This window comes from Salmo salar, chromosome ssa09 (assembly GCF_905237065.1).
Source record: "Salmo salar chromosome ssa09, Ssal_v3.1, whole genome shotgun sequence".
Classification (NCBI taxonomy): Eukaryota; Metazoa; Chordata; class Actinopteri; order Salmoniformes; family Salmonidae; genus Salmo; species Salmo salar.
This window is the reverse complement of record NC_059450.1, coordinates 67,528,183-67,541,654: the sequence shown is the minus strand read 5'-3', so window position 1 is coordinate 67,541,654 and position 13,472 is coordinate 67,528,183. Positions and strand designations below refer to the sequence as shown.

Genomic DNA, 13,472 nt, shown 5'->3' with positions numbered 1-13,472 from the left:
CTCTCCTCACCCCAATCCCCTCCTCTCTTCACATCAGCTCTCCTCCAGCATGCTCTCCTCCCCCCAATCCCCTCCTCTCTTCAAATCAGCCCTCCTTCAGCCTGCTCTCCTACAGCCTGCTCTCCTCCTCTCTTCACATCAGCCTGCTCTCATCCCACAAATCCCCTCCTCTCTTCACATTAGCCCTCCTCCAGCCTGCTCTCCTCCCCCCAATCCCCTCCTCTCTTCACATCAGCCCTCCTCCAGCCTGCTCTCCTCCCCCCAATCCCCTTCTCTCTTCACATCAGCCCTCCTCCAGCCTGCTCTCTTCCCCCCAATCCGATCCTCTCTTCACATCAGCCCTCCTCCAGCCTACTCTCCTCCCCCCAATCCCTCCTCTCTTTACATCAGCCCTCCTCCAGCCTGCTCTCCTCCCCCCAATCCCCTCCTCTCTTCACATCAGCCCTCCTCCAGCCTGCTCTCCTCCCCTCCTCTCTCTTCTCAGCCCTCCTCCAGCCTGCTCTCCTCCCCCAAATCCCGTCCTCTCTTCACATCAGCCCTCCTCCAGCCTGCTCTCCTCCCCCCAATCCCCTCCTCTCTTCACATCAGCTCTCCTCCAGCCTGCTCTCCTCCCCCAATCCCCTCCTCTCTTCAATCAGCCCTCCTCCAGCCTGCTCTCCTCCATCCCTCCTCTCTTCACATCAGCCCTCCTCCAGCCTGCTCTCCTCCCCCCAATCCCCTCCTCTCTTCACATCAGCCCTCCTCCAGCCTGCTCTCCTCCCCCCAATCCCCTCTCTCTTCACTCAGCCCTCCTCCAGCCTGCTCTCCTCCCCCAATCCGATCCTCTCTTCACATCAGCCCTCCTCCAGCCTACTCTCCTCCCCCAATCCCCTCCTCTCTTCACATCAGCCCTCCTCCAGCCTGCTCTCCTCCCCAATCCCTCCTCTCTTCAATCAGCCCTCCTCCAGCCTGCTCTCCTCCCCCATCTCCTCTCTTCACATCAGCCCTCCTCCAGCCTGCTCTCCTCCCCCCAATCCCTCCTCTCTTCACATCAGCCCTCCTCCAGCCTGCTCTCCTCCCCCTTCAATCAGCCCTCCTCCAGCCTGCTCTCCTCCCCCCAATCCTCCTCTCTTCACTCAGCCCCCTCCTCCAGCCTGCTCTCCTCCCCCCAATCCCCTCCTCTCTTCACATCAGCCCTCCTCCAGCCTGCTCTCCTCCAGCCTGCTCTCCTCCTCTCTTCACATCAGCCCTCCTCCAGCCTGCTCTCCTCCCACAAATCCCCTCCTCTCTTCACATCAGCCCTCCTCCAGCCTGCTCTCCTCCCCCCAATCCCCTCCTCTCTTCACATCAGCCCTCCTCCAGCCTGCTCTCCTCCCCCAATCCCCTCCTCTCTTCACATCAGCCCTCCTCCAGCCTGCTCTCCTCCCCCAATCCCTCCTCTCTTCATACATCAGCCCTCCTCCAGCCTGCTCTCCTCCCCCCAATCTCCTCCTCTCTTCACATCAGCCCTCCTCCAGCCTACTCTTCTCCCCCCAATCCCCTCCTCTCTTCACATCAGCCCTCCTCCAGCCTGCTCTCCTCCCCCCAATCCCCTCCTCTCTTCACATCAGCTCTCCTCCAGCCTGCTCTCCTCCCCCTTCAATCAGCCCTCCTCCAGCCTGCTCTTCTCCCCCCAATCCCCTCCTCTCTTCACATCAGCCCTCCTCCAGCCTGCTCTCCTCCCCCCAATCCCCTCCTCTCTTCACATCAGCCCTCCTCCAGCCTGCTCTCCTCCCCCCAATCCCTCCTCTCTTCAAATCAGCCCTCCTCCAGCCTGCTCTCCTCCAGCCTGCTCTCCTCCTCTCTTCATCAGCCTGCTCTCCTCCCCCATCCCTCCTCTCTTCATTAGCCCTCCTCCAGCCTGCTCTCCTCCCCAATCCCCTCCTCTCTTCACATCAGCCCTCCTCCAGCCTGCTCTCCTCCCCCCAATCCCCTTCTCTCTTCACATCAGCCCTCCTCCAGCCTGCTCTCCTCCCCCAATCCGTCCTCTCTTCACATCAGCCCTCCTCCAGCCTACTCTCCTCCCCCCAATCCCCTCCTCTCTTTACATCAGCCCTCCTCCAGCCTGCTCTCCTCCCCCCAATCCCCTCCTCTCTTCACATCAGCCCTCCTCCAGCCTGCTCTCCTCCCCTTCATCATCAGCCCTCCTCCAGCCTGCTCTCCTCCCGCCAATCCCCTCCTCTCTTCACATCAGCCCTCCTCCAGCCTGCTCTCCTCCCCCCAATCCCCTCCTCTCTTCACATCAGCCCTCCTCCAGCCTGCTCTCCTCCCCACTTCACATCAGCCCTCCTCCAGCCTGCTCTCATCCCCCCAATCCCCTCCTCTCTTCAAATCAGCCCTCCTCCAGCCTGCTCTCCTCCCCCAATCCCCTCCTCTCTTCACATCAGCCCTCCTCCAGCCTGCTCTCCCCGCCTGCTCTCCTCCTCTCTTCACATCAGCCCTCCTCCAGCCTGCTCTCCTCCCCCAATCCCTCCTCTCTTCACATCAGCCCTCCTCCAGCCTGCTCTCCTCCCCCAGTCCCCTCCTCTCTTCACATCAGCCCTCCTCCAGCCTGCTCTCCTCCCCCAATCCCCTCCTCTCTTCACATCAGCCCTCCTCCAGCCTGCTCTCCTCCCCCAATCCCTCCTCTCTTCATTATCAGCCCTCCTCCCGCCTGCTCTCCTCCCCCCAATCTCCTCCTCTCTTCACTCAGCCCTCCTCCAGCCTACTCTTCTCCCCCCAATCCCCTCCTCTCTTCACATCAGCCCTCCTCCAGCCTGCTCTCCTCCCCCAATCCCCTCCTCTCTTCATCAGCCCTCCTCCGGCCTGCTCTCCTCCCCTTCACATCAGCCCTCCTCCAGCCTGCTCTCCTCCCCCAGTCCCCTCCTCTCTTCACATCAGCCCTCCTCCAGCCTGCTCTCCTCCCCCAATCCCCTCCTCTCTTCACATCAGCCCTCCTCCCGCCTGCTCTCCTCCCCCAATCCCCTCCTCTCTTCACATCAGCCCTCCTTCAGCCTGCTCTCCTCCAGCCTGTCTCCTCCTCTCTTCATCAGCCTGCTCTCCTCCCCCCAATCCCTCCTCTCTTCACATTAGCCCTCCTCCAGCCTGCTCTCCTCCCCAATCCCCTCCTCTCTTCACATCAGCCCTCCTCCAGCCTGCTCTCCTCCCCCCCAATCCCCTTCTCTCTTCATCAGCCCTCCTCCAGCCTGCTCTCTTCCCCCAATCCGTCCTCTCTTCACTCAGCCCTCCTCCAGCCTACTCTCCTCCCCCAATCCCTCCTCTCTTCGCATCAGCCCTCCTCCAGCCTGCTCTCCTCCCCCAATCCCTCCTCTCTTCACTCAGCCCTCCTCCAGCCTGCTCTCCTCCCCCTTCACTCAGCCCTCCTCCCGCCTGCTCTCCTCCGCCAATCCCTCCTCTCTTCACATCAGCCCCTCCTCCAGCCTGCTCTCCTCCCCCAATCCCCTCCTCTCTTCACTCGGCCCTCCTCCGCCTGCTCTCCCTCCCTCCCGCCTCCTCCCGCCAATCCCCTCCTCTCTTCACATCAGCCCTCCTCCAGCCTGCTCTCCTCCCCCAATCCCTCCTCTCTTCACATCAGCCCTCCTCCAGCCTGCTCTCCTCCCCCAATCCCCTCCTCTCTTCACATCAGCCCTCCTCCAGCCTGCTCTCCTCCCCCAATCCCCTCCTCTCTTCACATCAGCCCTCCTCCAGCCTGCTCTCCTCCCCCAATCCTCCTCTCTTCACATCAGCCCTCCTCCAGCCTGCTCTCCTCCAGCCGTCCCTCCTCTCTTCATCAGCCCTCCTCCAGCCTGCTCTCCTCCCCCCAATCCCCTCCTCTCTTCAAATCAGCCCTCCTCCAGCCTGCTCTCCTCCCGCCTGCTCTCCTCCTCTCTTCACATCAGCCCTCCTCCAGCCTGCTCTCCTCCCCCAAATCCCTCCTCTCTTCATCAGCCCTCCTCCAGCCTGCTCTCCTCCCCCAATCCCCTCCTCTCTTCACATCAGCCCTCCTCCAGCCTGCTCTCCTCCCCCAATCCGCTCCTCTCTTCACATCAGCCCTCCTCCAGCCTACTCTCCTCCCCCCAATCCCCTCCTCTCTTCACATCAGCCCTCCTCCAGCCTGCTCTCCTCCCCCAATCCCCTCCTCTCTTCACATCAGCCCTCCTCCAGCCTGCTCTCCTCCCCTTCACATCAGCCCTCCTCCAGCCTGCTCTCCTCCCCCAATCCCCTCCTCTCTTCACATCAGCCCTCCTCCAGCCTGCTCTCCTCCCCCAATCCTCCTCTCTTCACATCAGCCCCTCCTCCAGCCTGCTCTCCTCCCCCCAATCCCCCCTCTCTTCACATCAGCCCTCCTCCAGCCTGCTCTCCTCCCCCAATCCCTCCTCTCTTCACATCAGCCCTCCTCCAGCCTGCTCTCCTCCCCCCAATCCCCTCCTCTCTTCACATCAGCCCTCCTCCAGCCTGCTCTCCTCCCCCAATCCCTCCTCTCTTCACATCAGCCCTCCTCCAGCCTGCTCTCCTCCCCCCAATCCCCTCCTCTCTTCACTCAGCCCTCCTCCAGCCTGCTCTCCTCCCCCAATCCCCTCCTCTCTTCACATCAGCCCTCCTCCAGCCTGCTCTCCTCCCCCAATCCCTCTCTCTTCACATCAGCCCTCCTCCAGCCTGCTCTCCTCCCCCAATCCCTCCTCTCTTCATCAGCCCTCCTCCAGCCTGCTCTCCTCCCCCAATCCCCTCCTCTCTTCACATCAGCCCTCCTCCAGCCTGCTCTCCTCCCCAATCCCTCCTCTCTTCACATCAGCCCTCCTCCAGCCTGCTCTCCTCCCCCAATCCCCTCCTCTCTTCACATCAGCCCTCCTCCAGCCTGCTCTCCTCCCCCAATCCCCTCCTCTCTTCACATCAGCCCTCCTCCAGCCTGCTCTCCTCCCCCCAATCCCCTCCTCTCTTCACATCAGCCCTCCTCCAGCCTGCTCTCCTCCCCCAATCCCTCCTCTCTTCACATCAGCCCTCCTCCAGCCTGCTCTCCTCCCCCAATCCCTCCTCTCTTCATCATCAGCCCTCCTCCAGCCTGCTCTCCTCCCCCCAATCCCCTCCTCTCTTCACATCAGCCCTCCTCCAGCCTGCTCTCCTCCCCCAATCCCCTCCTCTCTTCACATCAGCCCTCCTCCAGCCTGCTCTCCTCCCCCAATCCCCTCCTCTCTTCAATCAGCCCTCCTCCAGCCTGCTCTCCTCACCCCAATCCCTCCTCTCTTCACATCAGCCCTCCTCCAGCCTGCTCTCCTCCCCACTCTCTCTTCAAATCAGCCCTCCTCCAGCCTACTCTCCTCCAGCCTGCTCTCCTCCTCTCTTCACATCAGCCCTCCTCCAGCCTGCTCTCCTCCCCCCAATCCCCTCCTCTCTTCACATCAGCCCTCCTCCAGCCTGCTCTCCTCCCCCAATCCCCTCCTCTCTTCACATCAGCCCTCCTCCAGCCTGCTCTCCTCCCCCAATCCCCTCCTCTCTTCATCAGCCCTCCTCCAGCCTGCTCTCCTCCCCCAATCCCCTCCTCTCTTCACATCAGCCCTCCTCCAGCCTGCTCTCCTCCCCCCAATCCCCTCCTCTCTTCACATCAGCCCTCCTCCAGCCTGCTCTCCTCCCCCCCAATCCCTCCTCTCTTCACATCAGCCCTCCTCCAGCCTGCTCTCCTCCCCCTCTCTCTTCACATCAGCCCTCCTCCAGCCTGCTCTCCTCCCCCAATCCCCTCGTCTCTTCACATCAGCCCTCCTCCAGCCTGCTCTCCTCCCCCAATCCCCTCCTCTCTTCACATCAGCCCTCCTCCAGCCTGCTCTCCTCCAGCCTGCTCTCCTCCTCTCTTCACATCAGCCCTCCTCCAGCCTGCTCTCCTCCCACAAATCCCCTCCTCTCTTCACATCAGCCCTCCTCCAGCCTTCTCTCCTCCCCCAATCCCCTCCTCTCTTCACATCAGCCCTCCTCCAGCCTGCTCTCCTCACCCCCAATCCCTCCTCTCTTCACATCAGCCCTCCTCCAGCCTGCTCTCCTCCCCATCCCCTTCACATCAGCCCTCCTCCAGCCTGCTCTCCTCATCCCTCCTCTCTTCACATCAGCCCTCCTCCAGCCTTCTCTCCTCCCCCCAATCCCCTCCTCTCTTCACATCAGCCCTCCTCCAGCCTGCTCTCCTCCCCCAATCCCTCCTCTCTTCAAATCAGCCCTCCTCCAGCCTGCTCTCCTCCAGCCTGCTCTCCTCCTCTCTTCACATCAGCCCTCCTCCAGCCTGCTCTCCTCCCCCCAAATCCCCTCCTCTCTTCACATCAGCCCTCCTCCAGCCTGCTCTCCTCCCCCCAATCCCCGTCTCTCTTCACATCAGCCCTCCTCCAGCCTGCTCTCCTCCCCCCCAATCCCCTCCTCTCTTCACATCAGCCCTCCTCCAGCCTGCTCTCCTCCCCCAATCCCTCCTCTCTTCACATCAGCCCTCCTCCAGCCTACTCTCCTCCCCCCAATCCCTCCTCTCTTCACATCAGCCCTCCTCCAGCCTGCTCTCCTCCCCCAATCCCCTCCTCTCTTCACATCAGCCCTCCTCCAGCCTGCTCTCCTCCCCCCAATCCCCTCCTCTCTTCACATCAGCCCTCCTCCAGCCTGCTCTCCTCCCCCCAATCCCCTCCTCTCTTCACATCAGCCCTCCTCCAGCCTGCTCTCCTCCCCCAATCCCCTCCTCTCTTCACATCAGCCCTCCTCCAGCCTGCTCTCCTCCCCCAATCCCCTCCTCTCTTCACATCAGCCCTCCTCCAGCCTGCTCTCCTCCCCCCAATCCCCTCCTCTCTTCACATCAACCCTCCTCCAGCCTGCTCTCCTCCCCTCTTCACATCAGCCCTCCTCCAGCCTGCTCTCCTCCCCCAATCCCCTCCTCTCTTCACATCAGCCCTCCTCCAGCCTGCTCTCCTCCCCCCAATCCCCTCCTCTCTTCAAATCAGCCCTCCTCCAGCCTGCTCTCCTCCAGCCTGCTCTCCTCCTCTCTTCACATCAGCCCTCTTCCAGCCTGCTCTCCTCCCACAAATCCCCTCCTCTCTTCATCAGCCCTCCTCCAGCCTGCTCTCCTCCCCCAATCCCTCCTCTCTTCACATCAGCCCTCCTCCAGCCTGCTCTCCTCCCCCCAATCCCCTCCTCTCTTCACATCAGCCCTCCTCCAGCCTGCTCTCCTCCCCCCAATCCCCTCCTCTCTTCACATCAGCCCTCCTCCAGCCTACTCTCCTCCCCCCCAATCCCCTCCTCTCTTCATCAGCCCTCCTCCAGCCTTCTCTCCTCCCCCCAATCCCCTCCTCTCTTCACATCAGCCCTCCTCCAGCCTGCTCTCCTCCCCCAATCCCCTCCTCTCTTCACATCAGCCCTCCTCCAGCCTGCTCTCCTCCCCTCTTCACATCAGCCCTCCTCCAGCCTGCTCTCCTCACCCCAATCCCCTCCTCTCTTCACATCAGCCCTCCTCCAGCCTTCTCTCCTCCCCCCAATCCCCTCCTCTCTTCACATCAGCCCTCCTCCAGCCTGCTCTCCTCCCCCCAATCCCCTCCTCTCTTCAAATCAGCCCTCCTCCAGCCTGCTCTCCTCCAGCCTGCTCTCCTCCTCTCTTCACATCAGCCCTCCTCCAGCCTGCTCTCCTCCCACAAATCCCCTCCTCTCTTCACATCAGCCCTCCTCCAGCCTGCTCTCCTCCCCCAATCCCCTCTCTCTTCACATCAGCCCTCCTCCAGCCTGCTCTCCTCCCCCAATCCCCTCCTCTCTTCACATCAGCCCTCCTCCAGCCTACTCTCCTCCCCCAATCCCCTCCTCTCTTCATATCAGCCCTCCTCCAGCCTGCTCTCCTCCCCCCCAATCCCCTCCTCTCTTCACATCAGCCCTCCTCCAGCCTGCTCTCCTCCCCCTCTCTTCACATCAGCCCTCCTCCAGCCTGCTCTCCTCCCCCCAATCCCCTCCTCTCTTCACATCAGCCCTCCTCCAGCCTGCTCTCCTCCCCCCAATCCCCTCCTCTCTTCACATCAGCCCTCCTCCAGCCTGCTCTCCTCCCCCCAATCCCCCCTCTCTTCAAATCAGCCCTCCTCCAGCCTGCTCTCCTCCCCCAATCCCCTCCTCTCTTCACATCAGCCCTCCTCCAGCCTGCTCTCCTCCCCCCAATCCCCTCCTCTCTTCACATCAGCCCTCCTCCAGCCTGCTCTCCTCCCCCCAATCCTCTCCTCTCTTCAAATCAGCCCTCCTCCAGCCTGCTCTCCTCCAGCCTGCTCTCCTCCTCTCTTCACATCAACCCTCCTCCAGCCTGCTCTCCTCCCACAAATCCCCTCCTCTCTTCACATCAGCCCTCCTCCAGCCTGCTCTCCTCCCCCCAATCCCCCTCTCTTCACATCAGCCCTCCTCCAGCCTGCTCTCCTCCCCCAATCCCCTCCTCTCTTCACATCAGCCCTCCTCCAGCCTGCTCTCCTCCCCCAATCCCCTCCTCTCTTCATATCAGCCCTCCTCCAGCCTACTCTCCTCCCCCAATCCCTCCTCTCTTCACATCAGCCCTCCTCCAGCCTTCTCTCCTCCCCCAATCCCATCCTCTCTTCACATCAGCCCTCCTCCAGCCTGCTCTCCTCCCCCTCTCTTCACATCAGCCCTCCTCCAGCCTGCTCTCCTCCCCCTTTCACATCAGCCCCTCCTCCAGCCTGCTCTCCTCCCCCCAATCCCCTCCTCTCTTCACATCAGCCCTCCTCCAGCCTGCTCTCCTCCACCCATCCCCTCCTCTCTTCACATCAGCCCTCCTCCAGCCTGCTCTCCTCCCCCAATCCCCTCCTCTCTTCAAATCAGCCCTCCTCCAGCCTGCTCTCCTCCACCTGCAATCTCCTCCTCTCTTCACATCAGCCCTCCTCCAGCCTGCTCTCCTCCCCCAAATCCCCTCCTCTCTTCACATCAGCCCTCCTCCAGCCTGCTCTCTTCCCCCCAATCCCCTCTCTCTTCACATCAGCCCTCCTCCAGCCTGCTCTCCTCCCCCCAATCCCCTCCTCTCTTCACATCAGCCCTCCTCCAGCCTGCTCTCCTCCCCCCCAATCCCCTCCTCTCTTCATCAGCCCTCCTCCAGCCTGCTCTCCTCCCCCAATCCCCTCCTCTCTTCACATCAGCCCTCCTCCAGCCTGCTCTCCTCCCCCCAATCCCCTCCTCTCTTCACATCAGCCCTCCTCCAGCCTGCTCTCCTCCCCCCAATCCCCTCCTCTCTTCACATCAGCCCTCCTCCAGCCTGCTCTCCTCCCCCAATCCCCTCCTCTCTTCACATCAGCCCTCCTCCAGCCTGCTCTCCTCCCCCCAATCCCCTCCTCTCTTCAAATCAGCCCTCCTCCAGCCTGCTCTCCTCCAGCCTGCTCCCCTCCTCTCTTCACATCAACCCTCCTCCAGCCTGCTCTCCTCCCACAAATCCCCTCCTCTCTTCACATCAGCCCTCCTCCAGCCTGCTCTCCTCCCCCCAATCCCCTCCTCTCTTCACATCAGCCCTCCTCCAGCCTGCTCTCCTCCCCAATCCCTCCTCTCTTCACATCAGCCCTCCTCCAGCCTGCTCTCCTCCCCCAATCCCTCCTCTCTTCACATCAGCCCTCCTCCAGCCTACTCTCCTCCCCCCCAATCCCCTCCTCTCTTCACATCAGCCCTCCTCCAGCCTTCTCTCCTCCCCCCAATCCCCTTCTCTCTTCACATCAGCCCTCCTCCAGCCTGCTCTCCTCACCCCAATCCCCTCCTCTCTTCACATCATCCCTCCTCCAGCCTGCTCTCCTCCCCACTTCACATCAGCCCTCCTCCAGCCTGCTCTCCTCACCCCAATCCCCTCCTCTCTTCACATCAGCCCTCCTCCAGCCTTCTCTCCTCCCCCAATCCCCTCCTCTCTTCACATCAGCCCTCCTCCAGCCTGCTCTCCTCCCCCAATCCCCTCCTCTCTTCAAATCAGCCCTCCTCCAGCCTGCTCTCCTCCAGCCTGCTCTCCTCCTCTCTTCACATCAGCCCTCCTCCAGCCTGCTCTCCTCCCACAAATCCCCTCCTCTCTTCACATCAGCCCTCCTCCAGCCTACTCTCCTCCCCCAATCCCCGTCTCTCTTCACATCAGCCCTCCTCCAGCCTGCTCTCCTCCCCCCCAATCCCCTCCTCTCTTCACATCAGCCCTCCTCCAGCCTACTCTCCTCCCCCCAATCCCCTCCTTTCTTCACATCAGCCCTCCTCCAGCCTGCTCTCCTCCCCCCAATCCCCTCCTCTCTTCACATCAGCCCTCCTCCAGCCTGCTCTCCTCCCCCCAATCCCCTCCTCTCTTCACATCAGCCCTCCTCCAGCCTGCTCTCCTCCCCCCAATCCCCTCCTCTCTTCACATCAGCCCTCCTCCAGCCTGCTCTCCTCCCCCCAATCCCCTCCTCTCTTCCATTGCCCTCAGGCACATGCACAGATACAAGTCTTTGTGACGTCGTCAAGTTCGCCGCTACCCGCCCAGTCCTGTCCGTTGGTCTGCCCTGTACAGAGATTGCGCGCGCCCAGTATCCAAACACGCATGGCTTAAGTTGCGTTCACTGGTCCAGTGTGTGTAGCAGGCTACCTAGTTTAAATATCAACATTATTGCCACAGCAGAATAACACTTGATTTCCATCATCAATATTGGGTCTGCTTGGCTGATACGCGCATCAGAGAGAGATGCAGAACGACAATGAGAGGAGAGGCTGCATCTGCGACCCACCGACCCAGCGCCATCCCTTCCTCAGTCGGGGGTTTCACATGTGTGTCAGGGCAACAGAAACACAGCTAGTCTAGACTCTAGCTAACTGCAGGCTATCAGCCAACCAGACTGAATATTAATGATGATGTAAATCAAGTGTTATCAAGTGTTGATCAAATGGTATGCTGCTGTGGCAGTACTGTCGCTATTTAAACTGCGACATGATCCACACAAGCCACTATCCAGCCGTATACCAGTTAGAAGATGATTCATATTATATGATTTAAAAGCATTTAAAACAAATCACAATCAGTAAAAAATAAATGGGGGGTGCCGAGGGGCGCCCTTTTTTCATTTTGAGCACCTGTCCCCTGAATGGTCTGTGCACGGCCCTGTTATTCCCCCTCCCATCTCCTCTCTTCCCTTGCTCTCCTCTCCTCTCTCCTCCCCCTCCTCTCTTCCCTTGCTCTCCTCTCTCCTCCCCCTCCTCTCTTCCCTTGCTCTCCTCTCTCCTCCCCCTCCTCTCTTCCCTTGCTCTCCTCTCCCTCTCCTCCCCCTCCTCTCTTCCCTTGCTCTCCTCTCCTCTCTCCTCCCCCTCCTCTCTTCCCTTGCTCTCCTCTCTCCTCCCCCTCCTCTCTTCCCTTGCTCTCCTCTCTCCTCCCCTCCTCTCTTCCCTTGCTCTCCTCTCCTCTCTCCTCCCCATCCTCTCTTCCCTTGCTCTCCTCTCTCCTCCCCCTCCTCTCTTCCCTTGCTCTCCTCTCCTCTCTGCTCCCCCTCCTCTCTTCCCTTGCTCTCCTCTCTCCTCCCTCCTCTCTTCCCTTGCTCTCCTCTCCTCTCTCCTCCCCATCCTCTCTTCCCTTGCTCTCCTCTCTCCTCCCCCTCCTCTCTTCCCTTGCTCTCCTCTCTCCTCCCCCTCCTCTCTTCCCTTGCTCTCCTCTCTCCTCCCCCTCCTCTCTTCCCTTGCTCTCCTCTCTCCTCCCCCTCCTCTCTTCCCTTGCTCTTCCTCTCCTCTCTTTCTTTGTCCCCCTCTGCTCTGCTCTCCAATCTCGTTTCCAGCGACAGTAACAGGTTACAAGTGCAGGTTGAGCGGAACAAAGGCAGGTGAGGGAGAGTGGTTTTCTTCTGTTCTCCTTTCCCTGTCTGTCATTCTCACATCAACTAATGTGGCCATGGGAAGGAGCAGGAGCAGGAGCAGAGCCTGGTTTCTAAAACCAACTGATGCAACTCCTGCTGATGGCTCTCACAGAACGTCATCTACATAAGAGACCACTCTACTTCTCTCTCTCTTTCTCTTTCTCTTTCTCTCTTCCTCGCTCTCTCGTTCTCTGGTTTCTCTCGCTCTCGCTCTCTCTATCGTATGTTTTTCTGCTCTCTGAAAATGGTCATCAGATTAACCAGGGAAGTATTCTATTCTTTGGGGTGGGTGTGCATGCGTGCAGCAAGCTAAAGACTGCTAGCGTGTGATTCCCTCTCCTGCACTCCTGGGCATTGAGAAGCCAGTGAACAAACAAGAGATCTAATCAGAGTTAGTTTTAGCACGCGTTAGCACACCCGCACTATAGGCTACCACTACAGCATGCAGCTGCTACTGGGGGAGAGAGGGGTTAGGGGAGGAGGGAGAGAGAGAGAGAGAGAGAGACAGAGAGAGAGCGAGAGAGGGAGAGAGAGAGAGAGAGAGAGATGATGGAGGTAGAAACAGACAGATGAAAAGAAAAGAGCATGTGAACGAGAGAGTTGCAGCCAGACAGAAAGATAGTGAGTAAAAGAGACTAATCTTTACAACCCTCCAAACTTTACAGCCACACACCAAATAAAGAGAGAGAGAGAGTGCAAGACAGTGAGAACACGAAGCTAAACTCTACAGAGGCGGTTGCCAGATTGAGTGGTTTCCAGACAGAGTGAGACAAGAGGTGACAGTGACACAGTCACGCTATGTTGTCTCCCGAGACAGCTCTCGGAGGACAGGCTGAGCATCTAGTCTGCAGGTGCTCACTACATGTCCTCAGGAGGAAGATAAGGGAAGTTGAGAAAACATTCACAGGGTGACCCCTCATTAGGCCTATATGAGAATCCAAGTATCTAATCTTGGGAGAGTTGTGCTTTTGGAGTGAAATAGTTTTTTCCAACAGCCCCAGTGTTCACCAACAGCGTAGAGTAGACTGAGTTGAATAGCATGACTAAACTGAAACGTAGGCCTATCCTAATTCAGCACCTTGGACAGCGTCTGTAAAAGGGGCCCTTATTCAGCACCTTGGACAGCGTCTGTGAAAAGACCCGTATTCAGCACCTTAGATAGCGTTGGTAAAAGCGGCCGTAATTCAGCACCATGGACAGCATAAGCATACCATTAAAGATGTGACGCACCGACATATCTACAATGTAGAGGTAAGTCAAGGGAACGTATATTTAAATTCCTCTTTGGGTTTGAGTAAAACGTATATATTCCAAATCCAGGGTGGAAAGGCACCTTGACGTCCTAATCATCATCAGCAGTGAACCATTGAGCACAATTAGCCATTATGAAATCATAAAAGCCTAATCAAGCAGGTTTATTTGGCATTGTGTGTGTTCAATTAGACACAACATTTAAATGGCTGTCATAAAATACCTATAATGTCAAAAGATTTCAAAGAAGTGTTATGAGGAGTCAGTTTGACCATTTCTACAATTCGGCCAAAATATTTCAACCTTAGGCCTATTAGCTTCAAGCCTAATAAAGATTGATACTGTGTGTGAAATTCGGAGACCTCTCTCTAGGCCTGTGTGTGTATGTCACACATTGCT

The 13,472-nt window shown here is 59.1% G+C and overlaps 1 protein-coding gene across 1 annotated transcript in view; it reads right to left on the bottom strand.

Moving 5' to 3' along the window:
* Positions 1-13,472, bottom strand: part of LOC106611789 (neuronal acetylcholine receptor subunit beta-2) — a 46,698-nt gene that overhangs the window by 31,729 nt on the left and 1,497 nt on the right. The window lies entirely within an intron of this gene.